At 38.4% G+C, this 16,144-nt stretch overlaps 1 protein-coding gene and 1 long non-coding RNA gene across 2 annotated transcripts in view; both read left to right on the forward strand.

The window, feature by feature from the left end:
• The window catches only part of ATRNL1 (attractin like 1), a 796,208-nt gene that overhangs the window by 125,759 nt on the left and 654,305 nt on the right, over positions 1–16,144 (forward strand). The gene's annotated exons all lie outside the window — the stretch shown is intronic.
• On the forward strand, positions 9,262–13,064 carry LOC116573620. Its single transcript, XR_004278894.1, has 3 exons — positions 9,262–9,348; positions 11,706–11,711; positions 13,054–13,064. It is a non-coding gene; the product is annotated as an uncharacterized LOC116573620 (long non-coding RNA).

The following is a 16,144-nucleotide window of genomic DNA, read 5'->3' on the forward strand; positions in this document are numbered from 1 at the left end:
TAGATATGCTATCTAGCTGATCTCCTGCTAGCTGAAGTAGTTTCAGCCTGCTACTTCTCTGCCATCTTGACTCCTCTAATTATTTAATTTTTTGAACACACCAGCAAAATTATAAAAATCCCAACCTACTTGCTCTTTATAATTATTTTCATTTTCTGGAGGTAATTTTTTTAGTTTCTCTGTTAATTAAAATTTCTCTATACCCTTTGTTAAGTTGTTAGGGTTCTTCTTTGGTGAAATCAGCACCCCTTGCCTGGTCACCTGAAAGAACCTGTTTGTTTCTCTTTGTCATCAGAAAAACTCTTAAAATTATTCACACATTTTTTTCACTGAATTTAGCCAACTGCTGTTTTTAGCTTTATTGTATTTTTTGCTCAAGGGGTCCTTTCTATAATATACTATTATATAGAAGAAATAGTATCTTCTTTTTTAAAAAGAGGCCAATAATTAAAGGAAAAAGTGACCTTTCATTTTGAGAAATGGGAGAACTAGAATTTGTCAAATGTTTCCTGTGGTGCTTGGCACTTATCACGTGCTTTATGATATAATGCATCATAACCTCTAATAACACCTATGTAGTATGTATGGTTATATTATTTATAGGGGAAGAAACTGATTTAGCATGGTTAAACCCAAAGTCACATAGGTCATAAGATGGTCTATTTAGAATTTGAACCCAAGCCTAAGTTCAGATTTCTTTTGATTCTACCACTATGCTATGATAATGATTTTTTCTCTGATTTAACAGGAAAATATTTGAATGATCTTAAATTGGGGAAAGGGCATATAATATTTGCTAATGTGGCAAGTCACTCAAGAAAATTAGTTTTATTAGTAGATTTAGAGTTAATCAGATATTTAAGGCATATTTGAATTATATTGTACCTCCCCTCTCCCACAAATTAATCAGGGAATACTGATCTCAAGATAGGAAATCAAGGAAGAAGAAAAATGAAAAAAGAAAAATGAATAAATCTCTCTTTCTCTTAACAGATCTACTAGCGTTTTGAGAGATTGTTTTGAATGCAAAAATTGCTGAATACAGATTCTTGTAATAAAATATAAAACTGAAAGAAAAGTTTTAAAATGTCTTAACGAAACCCCAGGGGAAGAAGGCACGGGGAAGCAGTCATGATTATAGAATAAAAAATTTAAAATAAATTATTAGCAAATAAAACTTGACCGTGTTTCAAAAGTATAATAAACTCTGACCAAATAGGAGTTATTCTAGGAACTCATGTATGATTCATCATCAAGAAACCTATAAATATTTTTACATCAAGACTGTGTAGAAGCCAACAGGAAATATCATTGTATGTTAAAACTATAAAATCATTTCAATTAAGATTGAGAGTCGAATAGTGATACACATTTTTCCTGGCAGAGAGTAAGGAACTAAATAAATATAAATATTCATTGAGTGAATCATAGGGGACAGAATCCTGGTAGAGCTGTGATGAGATAACCTAGGAAGAGTGTGCGCCGTTTACAGATTAGGAGACTTGGCCTAGTGGACAAAAAACCCAGTGAAGCACTGTCACTTAAGGGACAAGTGGAAAAATATTTTGGCAACATCCATAAGTTTGGTTTTCTATTACAAAATGTACAAATCAATAATAGAAGTTTTTCTTTATATCCATCTAGTTTTGAGTTTTATATATATAATATGTGTATTGTTTTTAGTAATATTAGTAATATGAATACTGACTGACTTTTGAACTGGCATTTCAAGTGGGTTATTAAAAGGACTTTTAAAACATGTCCTTAAAGTAGTATAGATACATATTTTCATGAAAAATATGAATTTTTTAGAAAAATAGTCAAAATACTAAAAATTAGTAACCATTGACTATGCATTTTCCACCTGCACTATTTTTTGCATCATTGATAAAATAAACCAGTCTCTAATTTCAGCAAAAGTTCTTAATGTAATTGTGTGGCTCTTCATAAAGAGATAATTTGGGTTTGAGAGAATGCTACCTCTAATTTCTTGATTTTTTTTTTTTTAGGTTTTATTTATTTATTTGACAGACAGAGATCACAAGTAGGCAGAGAGACAGGCAGAGAGAGGAGGAAGCAGGCTCCCTGCTGAGCAGAGAGCCCGATGCGGGGCTCGATCTCAGGATCCTGAGATCATCACCTGAGCCGAAGGCAGAGGCTTTAACCCATTGAGCCACCCAGGCACCTCTAATTTCTTGATGTTATGTGTATTGAATAAAATTTGTAAATTAATATTTAGTACCTTGCAGTATAAGTGTTTTTTAAAATCTGTATTTCAGAGAGTATATTTTAGTTTGGTCATTAATCCTGTGTTGTTTTTCTGTTGTCATGGAATGGTGTTTTTGTCAGTTTTCATGGTGTCAGTAGGCTGTGGGGTTTTGCTCTCATTTGTGTAACCTTGAAATGTTTGTTAGGTGATAATGACCTGAGTGCTTTGGAAATATATTGTCTTCTTGGCAAGAAATACAATTATAGATTGTAGTTAGATTAATAATAAACAGACTTTTCAATGTAATAATGGGAATAGACTATATGTAAACAAAGTATATTAGTTTAATATTGAGCTTTAAGGCATTTGATAACTTCTACGTGTTATAGGAAAACTAATCTGTGTTTTATAATGAATCCTGGTCAAGAATGTGAAAATTCAGCAACAGAATTTATCTAGCTCAACCTTCTGTTTTGTAGCTATTGAAGAAACAGGAAGGTATAAGTAGAAAGCCTATTTGTAACAACTGCTCTTATCCTTTTCTTCTCTTATTCTGTTGAAAAATCCTGGCATGTTGGGCAAATATCAGCAAGGATCAAAAAGTGTGTATATCCGCAAAAGTTGCTTACCTCAACAAGCTTTTCATAAGCTTGCAACTTAAATTCTGTTCTTCCTAAACTGAGTTTTTTTTTTTTTTAATTTTATTGATTTATTTGAGAGAGAAAGCACGCAGGCGTGGGGGAAGGGCAGAGGGAGAAGGAAAAGCAGACTCCCTGCCGAGTGGGGAGCCCAACATGGGGCTTGATCACCAGGCCCTGGGGTCATGACCTGAGCCGAAGGCAGATGCTTAACCAAATGAGCCATCCAGGCATCCCATTTTCTAAATAGTTTCATGAATGAAAACAATTTGCCAGCAATTCTAAGAAACTGCAGAGGAAACTCACTCTGTATTTATTGTATTGTATTGTATTTATTGTATTGTATTAGTCAGTACAGGTAAGGTCATACTCTGGCAACAAACAATCCTGCCATAGTCTGGGTTCTCTGGAAAGCAAATTCTAAGACAGAGTTTAGTGTTTGGGGCTTATTTAGTTTAGTATTATTGAGTCATTGGGATAAACAGCTGTGAAAAGGACATGGAAGAAGCAGGATTGGGCAGAGGAAAAATTCAAGTAGAATTTAACAGCTGCAGTCAATCCCAGGGGAACTCCGGAGTTGAAATGTTCATCAGAGTTGTCCTTTGTTAGGATGGAATAGCCAGGCCTTGATCAGTCATTGTATGAGAGTCACACCTAGGAGTGTAGGAACTTGGGTGAGGAAGCTCTGTGTGTGCAGCTAAAGCCGTTTCTATGGGGGCTGGTAGCTGAATGATGTTGCTTGACACCAGTCCTAGCAACAGGGACAAGAGGTTCTTTCTGAAGGTTTATTTAGGCAGATCATGTCCATGTTTATCACAATTTGTTCTTTGAGCTACTCGGTCTACTTCAAGCACATTTCTCAAGAGCTCCTCTAGGATTCCAGTGACCCATTCTTCCTGGCGGAAACCTGGGTTATTGCTTCGGCTTCTGTAGCTGGTTTCAGGGCTATAGCTGATATTCAGCATGTCCCCCTTTTATTATTTTTTGTAAATATTCCTTACTTTCAGTTGGAACCCACAATCTTTGTGACTTACCTGGTGGTATGACGTAGACCCTTACCCTTAGGTATTTGAGCCCTGGTCATTATGTACCTCCTGCTCTAGGTATTGAAGTTGCCCATTTACCATAACTCTTGGCAAGAGGATACCAAGGGACACCCAAGGGATCATCTGTGTACCAAACATATTCCCCTCCCCTTATTTTGTAACAGTGGTGGTCCTACCTTCTTTTTATGATCTGGGCCAATTATCCCTGCCAAGATGGTGACTCCTTTTTTGCCTGCTTGCTGGTACCTTGACAGAAGGAGCCTGAAGTGCCTAAGGGACACTATGGCTTATAGTTCAGAGGGGTATTGCTTTGGCCTCTGCCAGAGTATTTCCCCTTTGGGGAATAAGATCTCTAATCCTGCAGAGCCCAGATTTCTGGGATAAGAAGCACAAATTACTCAACTGTATCACTGAAAGTGAGACCACTAAGAGTGGCTTTTACTCCTTGGGTCCTGGACTTTTATATTCTTCCTACTGGGAACAGATTACCATGTAAAGTTGCTAAATTCCAAGGTGTATCCTGCATGGTGATGTTTCATTTGTGCCTATCCAAAGGTCTATCAGACTGTGTATTACGGGATCCAGTGGATCCCATGGTTATGGGCTCATTCCTATATTTCCTTTGATGTAGTGTGTCTTTTGATTACATAGGAACCCCTGCTGCTTGATCTATTACTTCATAATTTCTAAGGCAGTCATACTGGTTAAGACTTTGTGGTTGGGAAAATCAAACTGATACTCCGAGTATGTATCTAGTCTTTTTTTTTTTTAATGAAAATTTTTTAAAATTTATTTTATTTTTTTATTTTTATTTTTATTTTTAAAAAGATTTTATTTATTTATTTGACAGAGGTCACAAGTAGGCAGACAGGCAGGCAGAGAGAGAGAGAGAAAGAGAGAGAGTGGAGGAGGAAGCAGGCTCTCCACTGAGCAGAGCAGAGAGCTGGATGCGGGGCTTGATCCCAGGACCCTGGGATCATGACCTGTGGAAGGCAGAGGCTTTAACCCACTGAGCCACTCAGGCACCCCCCAATTTTTTTTTTAATTTTATTTACTTATTTGACAGAGAGAGAGATCACAAGCAGGCAGAGAGGCAGACAGAGAGAGGGGAGGGGGGAAGCAGGCTCCCTGCTGAGCAGAGAGCCCAATGCGGGGCTCCATCCCAGGACCCTGAGATCATGACCTGAGCCGAAGGCAGAGGCTTTAACCCACTGAGCCACCCAGGCGCCCCAGTATATATCTATTCTTGTCCTAATGAATTGTTGATCAGATTAGGGTGGAAGGGGCCCATTTGTAGTCAGCTTGCCACTAAGTGTTTATTTGGTGGCCTTGGGGAATGGTTTCATCAAGGGACCAGAGTTGATATCTTGCTGGCAGGCTGACCAGTTGCCAGTAACAGTAGCTCGATCAGCTTTGTTCAGAGGAGCCCATGTTATTGTATCCCTAGATGACTTCCATCTCTCTATAATGGCTAGTTTGTTCATGTTCTTATTGTGCCAGCACTGAGGTATCCTATAGTGGAGCCTAACTGATGCTAGCTGTTTTCGTTATTTTTTTTCTTGTTGTTTACTGTCGCTTCCGTGTTAGATGCTCTCTGATGCCTTTAAATTGTGTCACAAAGATCTTTATATTTTGTACTTGTTCAAATATATCCATCCATGTGCCTCTACCCCAGGCCCTCTTTGTTTCTGATCTTCCAGTATTTCTTTCTCTATGCTACTGATGAGTGAGCTAGACCACTAATTACAGGCCCAAAGAGAATTGGGCCAATTCTCTTTGCATACATTGTGGATGACACACTGCCCAAAGACCTGCCACACTGAGAGGCTTTTTCCTTTTCCATTGTTCCTTGAGGTCACTCCTGAGTGAGGTTCTTTAGGTGATGTCCACTTTTGACTTGTGCCCACATATCAAGCTGAAATATTTCTACTTTTCTCTGATTGGTATCATGGCATAGAGAATTCTTCATATGACCATAGCTGTAAAATGACAGGTGCAGGTGCAACAGTATTACTTAACATGGGGCCTGAACTATCTGTTCGTGCAGAGTGCTTGTGCATTATGTGATCTGGCTCATACTTGATCTTGGGTGCCACTTTCATTTTATGTTCTTATGATTCTTGATAACAGAGTCAGCTCATAATATAAAACTCTGAACACCTGTGTTAGTTGATAACACAGGGTCTCTATCTCTGGCAGGGTCCAATAACATGGCAGGCATAGAGAATAAAGTTTTCCACTGCAGATGATACGGCCTTTGATATGTGTATGGGGTCTGTGTTGGGATTCTACTGGGATTCTACTTTCTGTATATTTCATGTGCTACTTTTCCCAACAGTGCCTCCACCAATAGCTATAATTCTTCTCGGTCTTGCGGCCCTAACTGCAAGTCTGCTTACAAAGTGTAGCCTGAACCTATAGCAGAGCTATTCCGTACCCTGGCATGAACTCAAAGCTGACAGCCTTTCATGTTGTTCAGTATGTGGGCTAGAGCAGTATTTCCAGGAGTGAAATTAGCTACCTTCAGAACCCAAAGAGACCTACTGGATTGTTTGCTTTCTGCTTTTCATGGGCATTGCAAGGTGTAATAATTGGTCTTTTTTTTTTTTTTTAAAGATTTTATTTATTTATTTATTTGACACAGGAGAGAGAGCATAAGTAGACAGAGAGGCAGGTAGAGAGAGAAGGGGAGGCAGGCTCCCTGCTGAGCAGAGAGCCTGATGTGGGGCTCGATTCTAGGACCCTGAGATCATGACCTGGGCTGAAGGCAGAGGCTTAACCCACTGAGCCACCCAGGTGCCCCAATAATTGGTCTTTCAATTCAGATGAGCTGTCTGAAAATGTTCTTGACCACTGGTTCCCTAAATATTTTACTAATATGAAATCTGAATCTTTGTAGGTTTTATCTTTCACCCTTTGAAGCCTGTATGTCTTAACAAGGCCTCCATTGCATAAGCCTTTCTTACTCATCTGGCACAGTTAGATTGATGTCATTAATGTAATGGAACAATGTAATGTTCTGCAAGATGTCCAGTTGGACCAAATTTGTTATATGTTATGACAAAAGGAGAGAGAGTTAGTATGCACCTGAGGGAAAATTGTGAATGTATATTATTTCCTATTCCATATGAAAGCAAACTGTTTTTGATCCTCTTTTTTAAAAGGATCAGCAAAGAACACATTTGCAAAAATGGTCATGTTAATCTGTTTTAACAAAAATATGCGTTTTGCATAGTGACTACTATTTGAGCTACTACCTGGTAGTAGGCTCTTATCATCCTCCAGGCTTTGTTTGGTTTGCAGGGCCCAGATCGGTGATTTAAAAGGAAATTAGATGGGGTCCATCATTCCTGCATTCTTTAATTCTTCAGGGCAATACTAATTCTTGCCACCCACACCCCCTGGAATGCAACATTTGTTTAAAATGTAATACATTATCCAGGGGGTGGTTGTTTCAGAAGTTTCCACTTGATCTTTGCCACTGTGAAAGCCAAGGACCCAATGTCAGTGTTGTGCCATTTGCCAGAAACATCCAGAACATGACCACTTCATAGGTCTGCAGACCTAGTGACTCATTTTGAACAGGACCTTGGCTAGGACATCATTAATTACCTCATTGCCATATATCCCTCCTGTAAAGAGAGGCCATGATGACACTTTATATCCAGGGTGTCAGTGCTAACTCAGACCTGTGTCCAACTGTACTTGAAACGTTTGTGCTGCTTTTCCCCCTAGTTATGCAATTAAATGATCATGGGTGACTTTGATAAAGAAATAGGGGAATTATTACCATGTACACTTACTGTGGTATTGCAGGGTCATTCCCTGTAGGCATCAGATTTTAAATATATCAAATCTGGACTTCATAAATGACTCAATTTCAGGAACTGAGTAATAAATTGTGACTTTTTATTGCAGCATCTGCCATCAGCCTCCTGATCATCCATCCTTGATTTCTTTTGATGACTTAAGTTAGAGAGTAGTGCCCTTGCTGGCTGCCTATTTTGCTTCTAGGGATGCTGTGGTCTATTAAACATCTGTATAATTTTTAACGTGTTATTCTCCTTGACTGACGCTCCAACCTTGCTTCTTATTATAAATCTTGCCCTTTACTTGGATTGGATTCTAATGGTTTAATGTCACCAGTTGGGATGGATTATCCTCTTGTCTCCATCATTGAGCTCAGTTTTTTTGTGGTTTCTCCTACCATCAGCTTTGGTCTGTGGAGAAGAGCTAGCACATTCTTATTGATTCCAGTACCACTTTCTCCATCACATTCTTCATGACTTTAGTAAATGGCATACCATCTGGCCCTTTCCATAGATATAAGACCTGGTAGATTTTCTGGTGTTACATTAGTATATCCACTTTAGAATGCCCATATTTCTAGACTTTTTATCCTCTCTTTGCTCTGGCAATTCCAACATTTTGACCTTACTAAGCAAAGGCTGTATTTTTTATGTCTCTGTGCATCTTCTTTTTCTTTTTTAGCTTTATTGACTTATAAAATTATAAGATATAAAACATGTACATTGTAATGATTATATGTATACATTGTGATAGGAATCCCTCAGTATAGTTAATGCATCCATAAGTTCACATTTTTTTCCTTTTTAAAGACTATTTATTTATTTATTTGACAGACAGAGATCACAAGTAGGCAGAGAGGCAGGCAGAGAGAGAGAGAGGGGGAAGGAGTCTTGCCGAGGAGCAGAGAACCCACTATGGGGCTAAATCCCAGGACTCTGGGATCGTGACCTGAGCTGAAGGCAGAGGCTTTAACCCACCGAGCCACCCAGGTGCCCCTTTTTCCCTTTTTTAAATTTGATGTTCTTTGTAGAGTAAGTTCTACTCTTTGAGCAAATTTCAATGATACACTACTCTGTTATCAACTATAGCAACCATGTTGTATATTAAATCCTCATACCTGGTTCATTTTATAACAGAAAGTTTGTATCCTTTTTATGAACCTCTCCTTATTGTCCCTATTACTTAGTCCCTGGCAAACATTTTTCGACTGTTTCTATGAGCTTGACTTTTTTTTCCCCCTTTAGAAATTCCACGAATAAAGACAAATACTGTGTAGTATTTATCTTTTTTTTCTCAGACTTACTTTGCTTAGTGTGATACCTCCAATGTCCATCCTTGTTTTCTTAAATGGCAGGATTTCTTTCTTAGGGCTGAATAATATTCCATTGTGTATGTATATGTATACACACACGTGTGTGTGTGTGTGTGTGTGTGTGTGTGTGTGTGTGTGTATATATATATATATATATATATTGCATACACATATATATGTAGGTATGTCACATCTTCTTTATCCATTCAGCCATTGATGAACACTTTGTTTGTTTCTGTATCTTGGCTTCTGTGAATAATGCTGCAGTGAACGTGAGAGTGCAGAGATCTCTTTGATATCCTGTTTTCATTTCCTTTGTGTATATACCCAGATGTGGGATTGCTGGATCATATATGGTAGTTTTATTTTTAATATTTTGAGGAAACTTCCTGTTTGAGGGACAGTGACTGAACCAATTTAAATCCCCACCAGCAGTGCACAGGGTTCCCTTTTCTTCATGACCTTATCAACACATGATATCTCTTTTCTTTTTGGTGATTGCCATTCTAACGTGTGAAGTGATAGCTTATTGTGGTTTTGATTTGCTTTCCCCTGATAACTAGCTATATCGAACACCTTTTTTGTTATTTATTTATTTATTAGACAGAGAGAGAGCGCGCGAGAGTGAGCACGCACACAGCTAGGGAGAGGGAGAAGCATCCTTCTTGCTTAGCAGGGAGCCTGATGTGGGGCTTGATCCCAGGACCTGAGGTCATGACCTGAGCTTAAGGCAGACACTTTACCAACTGAGCCACCCAGGCACTTCTGAATACTTTTTCTTCTACCTTTTGGCCATTTGGATGTCTTCTTTGGAAAAATATGTGTTCATTTCCTCTATTCATTTTTTTAAAAATTTTTATTTATTTTTTAAAATTTCTTTTCAGTGTTCCAGAATTCATTGTTTATGCACCACACCCAGTGCTCCATGCAATACGTGCCCTCCATAATACCCACCATCAGGCTCACCCAACTTCCCACCACCCTCACCTCCAAACCCTCAGTTGGTTTCTCAGAGTCCACAGTCTCTCATGGTTCATCTCTCCTTCCAGTTTCCCCCAACTCACTTCTCTCCATCTCCCCATGTCCTCTGTGTTATCCTTATGCTCTACAAATAAGCTAAACCATATGATAACTGACTCTCTCTGCTTGACTTATTTCACTCAGCATAATCTCTTCCAGTCCCTTCCATGTTGATACAAAAGTTGGGTATTCATCCTTTCTGATGGAGGCGTAATACTCCATAGTATATATGGACCATATCTTCTTTATCCATTCGTCCATTGAAGGGCATCTTGGTTCTTTCCACAGTTTGGCGACTGTGGCCATTGCTGCTATGAACATTGGGGTATAGATGGCCCTTTTTTTCACTACATCTATATCTTTGCGGCAAATACCCAGTAGTGCAATTGCAGGGTCATAAGTTAGCTCTATATTTAATTTCTTAAAGAATCTCTACACTGTTTTCCAAATTGACTGCACCAACTTGCATTCCCACCAACAGTGTAAGAGGGTTCCCCTTTCTCCACATCCTCTCCAACACATGTTGTTTACTGTCTTGTTAATTTTGGCCATTCTAACTGGAGTAAGGTGGTATCTCAATGTGGTTTTGATTTGAATATCCCTGATGGCTAGTGATGAGCATTTCTATCCATTTTTTAATTGGACTTTTTTTTTCTTTTTGTTGCTGAGTTGTGTCAATTTCTTTGTATATCTTTGTATATTAAATCTTTAACAGATATATGATTTACAGATATTTTCCACCATTCTGTAGGTTGCCTTTTCATTTTGTTGATTGCTTCCTTTGCTATAAATAGGAGTCATTTTGATAGTGAGCTTACACCATCTCCTGGGGTCCATTTCAGGGCATAAATCCTGCATCTTGGGAGAGTGCTTTTAAATCTGTAAACTTCCGGGGTGCCTGGGTGGCTCAGTGGGTTAAGCCGCTGCCTTCAGCTCGGGTCATGATCTCAAGGTCCTGGGATCGAGTCCCGCGTCGGGCTCTCTGCTCAGCGGGGAGCCTGCTTCCTCCTCTCTCTCTCTGCCTGCCTCTCTGCCTTCTTGTGATCTCTCTGTCAAATAAATAAATAAAATCTTAAAAAAAAAAATCTGTAAACTTCCCTAATACAATATAAGGCCCTTTGGGTCACTTTCTGCTTATTATCGAGTACAATGTGTACTTCCCCAACTTCTGCCAATATTTGCTTTCTAGGTCTTCCAGATACTTGGGGCATCATTCCTTTCCTTCCTTAGCAGTCACAGCATGTCCCTGGCTGAATTATGCTGAGCCAAGATTATTGACTCTATGGCCAATAGGGAAGGAGTGAACAGATTCTGAACTGGGGCACAAGTCTTGCTGGAGAGAAGCCTGCATTGTGTTCAAGCAAGGACTAGTACTATCTATGCAGGGTAGGGTGGACAACTTCTGTAGTCTCAAATGATTCTGGAAAATTTGGGTAGATTATCAGAGGTGTCAACTCAGATGTCCCCAACCCATGTGTCATGGTCTTTTTCTTTTCCTAGCTGGCTCTTGACTTTGAAATAGCAGACATTCTTTAATTTGCAGACTTTCTATACTTGGCATCCTTTATATATGGGACTAAGGAGGGCCTCTGGCTTTCTTGGCCTTTCTTATATTTTTATTTAGTTATTATTTTTTAAAGATGTAATTTATTTATTTGTCAGAGAGAGAGAGAGCAGTAGCGGGGAAGTGACAGGCAGAGGGAAAAGCAGGCTCCCTGCTGAGCAAGGAGCCTGATGTGGGACTCAATCCCAGGACTCTGGGATCATGACCTGAGCTGAAGGCAGACGCTTAACTGACTGAGCCACCCAGGTGATTGGCTTATCACCAATAAGATATGCCACCTATTTATCTTATTATTTTTTAAAGCTTTTATTTATTTGAGAGACAGAGAAAGAGTTGGGGGGAGAGATGGAGGGAGAGAATCACAAGCAGACTCTTGGCCGAACCCCAAAGCTGGGCGCGATCCTACAATCGCAAGATCACGACCTGAGCCAAGATCAAGAGTTGGACACTTATTCGACTGAGCCACTCAGGTGCCCCTCATTAACTTTTTTCTAGAGCTCAGTGGGGCTAAGCTGTAGACATGTGGTTTTAGTATATTAGTAGTTAACTGTTTCCAGACATCTGATACTTCACACCTGCTAGAATATTCCCCTCCCTTTGGCATACCTTCCTAATTTACCACTGGTATAAGTTAATAGTTGATGACATCTTGTGCCAGAGGCTTTCTCCGTTATGCTTACAGCAGTGATAGGTTCTTCACTGTTAGCCTGGTGGTATGTGATGCAGCTCACAACTTCCATCTTTGTTCCTGCTTTTCTTGTGTCAGTCCTGGTACCAGCTCTCATAGTTGGGTTCTCTGGGAAGTAGACTCTGAGACAGAGTTTCGTGTTTATGATGTTTGTTGAGAGCCCTTAAAAATCAGTGCCTTTGGAAAAGGTAGGGAGGAAGCAGGATTTGACAAAAGGAAAAGTGGAGTTGTGATACTGGACAGACAACCTTAGTCAACTCAATTCACAAGAAACTCTGGAGGTAAAATGGGTGGTATGTTGGGATGAAGTGACAGGACCTTTAAAACTTCATGTTGATCAGCAACTGCATGTGGATCATCCTTAAAAAGATGTGGCCTTGCGTGTGGAGTGGCCCAAAGATACCGAGGCACTTGCTGAATTAGTTTGCAGCTGATGACTGCTCACCGACAGCTCTCCCAGCAACAGGAACAACAGTTCCTTCCTTGAATGAGGTCTGGGTAGCACATATCCATGTCCACCATGAATCTCTTAAGTTTCAGAGGATTAAGACCAATAAAAGTTAATTTCTCACTCATACCACATGTTTAATATTGGAGGCAGGGCAGATTAGCTTATTGTCATCACGTAGGGACCCAGGACGAAATTGCATTGTCTTTCATTGGTGATTCAGTGGTTCCATCTAGAAATACAAGTGTCACTTTAACTTGCATTTTGTTGGCAGAAACAAGTCATATTATCACATCCAACTTCTGAGAAGTGTGGGAGTTTAATTTTACCATGGACCCGAAGGAAGAGAACATGAATATCTGTTAAATAACATCAATATATATAGCAAATATTGTTTGTAATTCTTTGTAAACTTTTAGTATAATTGAAGGTGATGTCTTGCAGATAGAAATAAAGCCTTCATCTCCTACCACCAATGTTAAAAGGCAACCAACTTCTACAAGTAGAATTGTGTTGTATTATTATTGGTCTGAATTAACTATTCTCATCTGTAATTAAAAATTAATAGTGTACTGTACTATTTCTCTCCAGGGACTTGCATACTTTAAAAATATTACTACTTTCATGACATTAATGTTTATGTCAAAAAGGATAGTTTGATGATATAGTGAGACAGTATAATATAGTAATTAAGATCTTGTTTTGAGGGCGCCTGGGTGGCTCAGTGGGTTAAGCCGCTGCCTTCGGCTCAGGTCATGATCTCAGGGTCCTGGGATCGAGTCCCGCATCGGGCTCTCTGCTCAGCAGGGAGCCTGTTTCCTCCTCTCTCTCTCTCTGCCTGCCTCTCTACCTACTTGTGATCTCTCTCTGTCAAATAAATAAATAAAATCTTAAAAAAAAAAAAAGATCTTGTTTTGAATATGGACTTCACCATTAAATGACTATAAGGAAGTGACCAAACCTCTAAAGACTGTTTCCTTACCTATAACATGGCAACACAAATATTTACTCCTCCAAGTTGTTTTCAGAATTAAATACTACATAGCATTGATAATCAATGAGTATATTGTTTTTATTAGGTAAAAAGTCATAAAAGACTATGGGGTTTTATGTGTTCTTCAGTTAATTTTATATAATATTATTATAGCAATTAAAAAATTAACTTTTAGAAGCAACTATGTGCTTTCCTATTTTTGGAGGGAGACTCCAATGGCACTCTTTATATTTCTCTCTTAAGACTTGTCACATTCTATTGTTTTTCTTTCAGGGCAGGAATTCCGTCTCATTCAGTTTTATATCCATAATGTTGTTGTGTCATTGAATCTGCATTACATCTAAGTTGAATTACTTAGTGATCATCCTTTTTCCTCCGTTTTATCTAAATCTATTAACCCAAATTTTACTTATTTTTTTCCTATTCTTAGTTAAGAGCAGTTGATGACTTCTCAGTCTTCCTTTCTTTAGATTGAAACACCCAAGTTAATTAATGTTTCTATTTTCAAGATTCACTATTATGAATTGTGAATTACAACTCCCTGATCTTTTAGCATTGTTACTAAATTGAGATGTTCAGTTTTTATTTTTTTTTAAAGATTTGCTTTCTTTATTTGAGAGAGAGAGTGTGAAATCACAAGCAGGGGGAGTTGCAGAAGGAGAGGGAGAAGCAGGCTCCCTGGTGAGCCCGATGGATCCCAGGAACCCGGGATCATGACCTGAGCTGAAGGCAGATGCTTAACCAACTGAGCCACCCAGGCGCTCTTGAGGTGTTAAGTTTTTAAATGTGCAAACAACTATTACCTAAATAGGAAGCAACTCAATGGATAAATCTCAAAATGCCATGCTTTTGACTTCATGGGCCTTGCTCACTTTTGTTAGTTGTGTGATTTGATCAGTAGATATGTTGTTTGATCACTTGGATCCCACTATTTCACTGTCTTGAACACATTCCCAGTATTCTTGCCATTTAGTTGGGAGTTGAGTTGGAGTTGTTTGTCTCTCATGTACTTTTGCTTTATTTTGTATTTTATCTTATTTTATTTATTTAGAGTTTTTAAGTATTTCTGAAAATGGGATGTGCTGTGGACCTGAAACAGAAAACTTGATTAAAAACCTATACAATTAGCTGTTAAATCCCCAAATTCCCTTCTTCAGCTTGTGTAGATGAGATGACAGATACTCATCTTGTCCTGCCTCTACTCTGCTGAAAGGCAGAAGTTTCTTCTCTGTGGATGTTGAGCTAGGTACCAGAACATGGTTGAGGGTGTCAGTACAATTTTGGAAACAGTGGAATTGATGAAAGTGTACATACTTATGAATGGAAATGTTAGCTTTTTTTCTTTACTTAGGTTGAGAATACTGTTAGCCAGGTGTATAGCTTCTAGGCAGGAGATTGGAGGATTTACCTCAAAGAATCTGGCCAGCCCAAGAGAAGGCATGTGCAAAAACTAACATTTGGAGGTCTTCAACTGAAATAGTCCCACCTATCAAAACCCCATACTGCTGTATAGTATGTATGAAAGTTATTAGGAGAGTAAATCTTAAGAGTTGTTATAACAAGGCGGAAAACATTTTTTTCTTTTTCTATTTATTTATTTATTTATTTTTGGTGTGAAGTAAACTGTGTTTAGTCATTTCACTACACACACACACACACATCAAGTCATGTTGTACATCTTAAACTTATACAGTGTTCGTTTCAGTTATATTTCAAAACACAAACAAACAAAAAGTATTCCAACAGTCAACAGCATGTCTTGGCTAAGCCAGAGTTTCCAAACAGTCTTTTTGAGCTTTATTCTTCAACTTGAAAGGGCAGCTAGTTATCATAGACATTTGCAAAAAACTGCTAAATCTGATGAAAATATCAAATGAATAGGAAAAAAACAAGAAATCAAAAGAAATTGACGTAATCCTGGAAGGAGATAAAAACTTCAGTCTTTATGGACAGAAGATGTTACATTTATGAAGTAAAAATGTAACTTTTAAAAATAGATCATTCAGAAAACAAAAAATGGGGCTTTTGAAATTAAAATTAGGATAACAAATTAATGGATTTTAAGATAAAAATGAAGATTATGTTCCAAAGTAGTATGAACAAAGGACAGATGTAAAATAAAAGTTAGGAAATTTAAATGATTATTCCAGAATATTTGCTGAGTGATAGGAGTAGCCAAATTAAATAACAGAAAATTTTAAATGAAGAAATTATGAAATGAATAATTCAAGAAAAATTTCTGGGCTTGAAGTACATGAATTTTCAGAATAAAAAATATCACATAGCCCCAGAAGAGACTTGTAGCAAAATTGGTCATGAAATGTGGTGAGAGAAAGAAGACCCTAAGAGCTCATATGTAGAGCAAAGAAATAAGACAGGGTCTCACAAAACCAAAATCAGAAGCCAGAAGATTGG

Source organism: Mustela erminea, chromosome 14 (assembly GCF_009829155.1).
Source record: "Mustela erminea isolate mMusErm1 chromosome 14, mMusErm1.Pri, whole genome shotgun sequence".
Taxonomy (NCBI): Eukaryota; Metazoa; Chordata; class Mammalia; order Carnivora; family Mustelidae; genus Mustela; species Mustela erminea.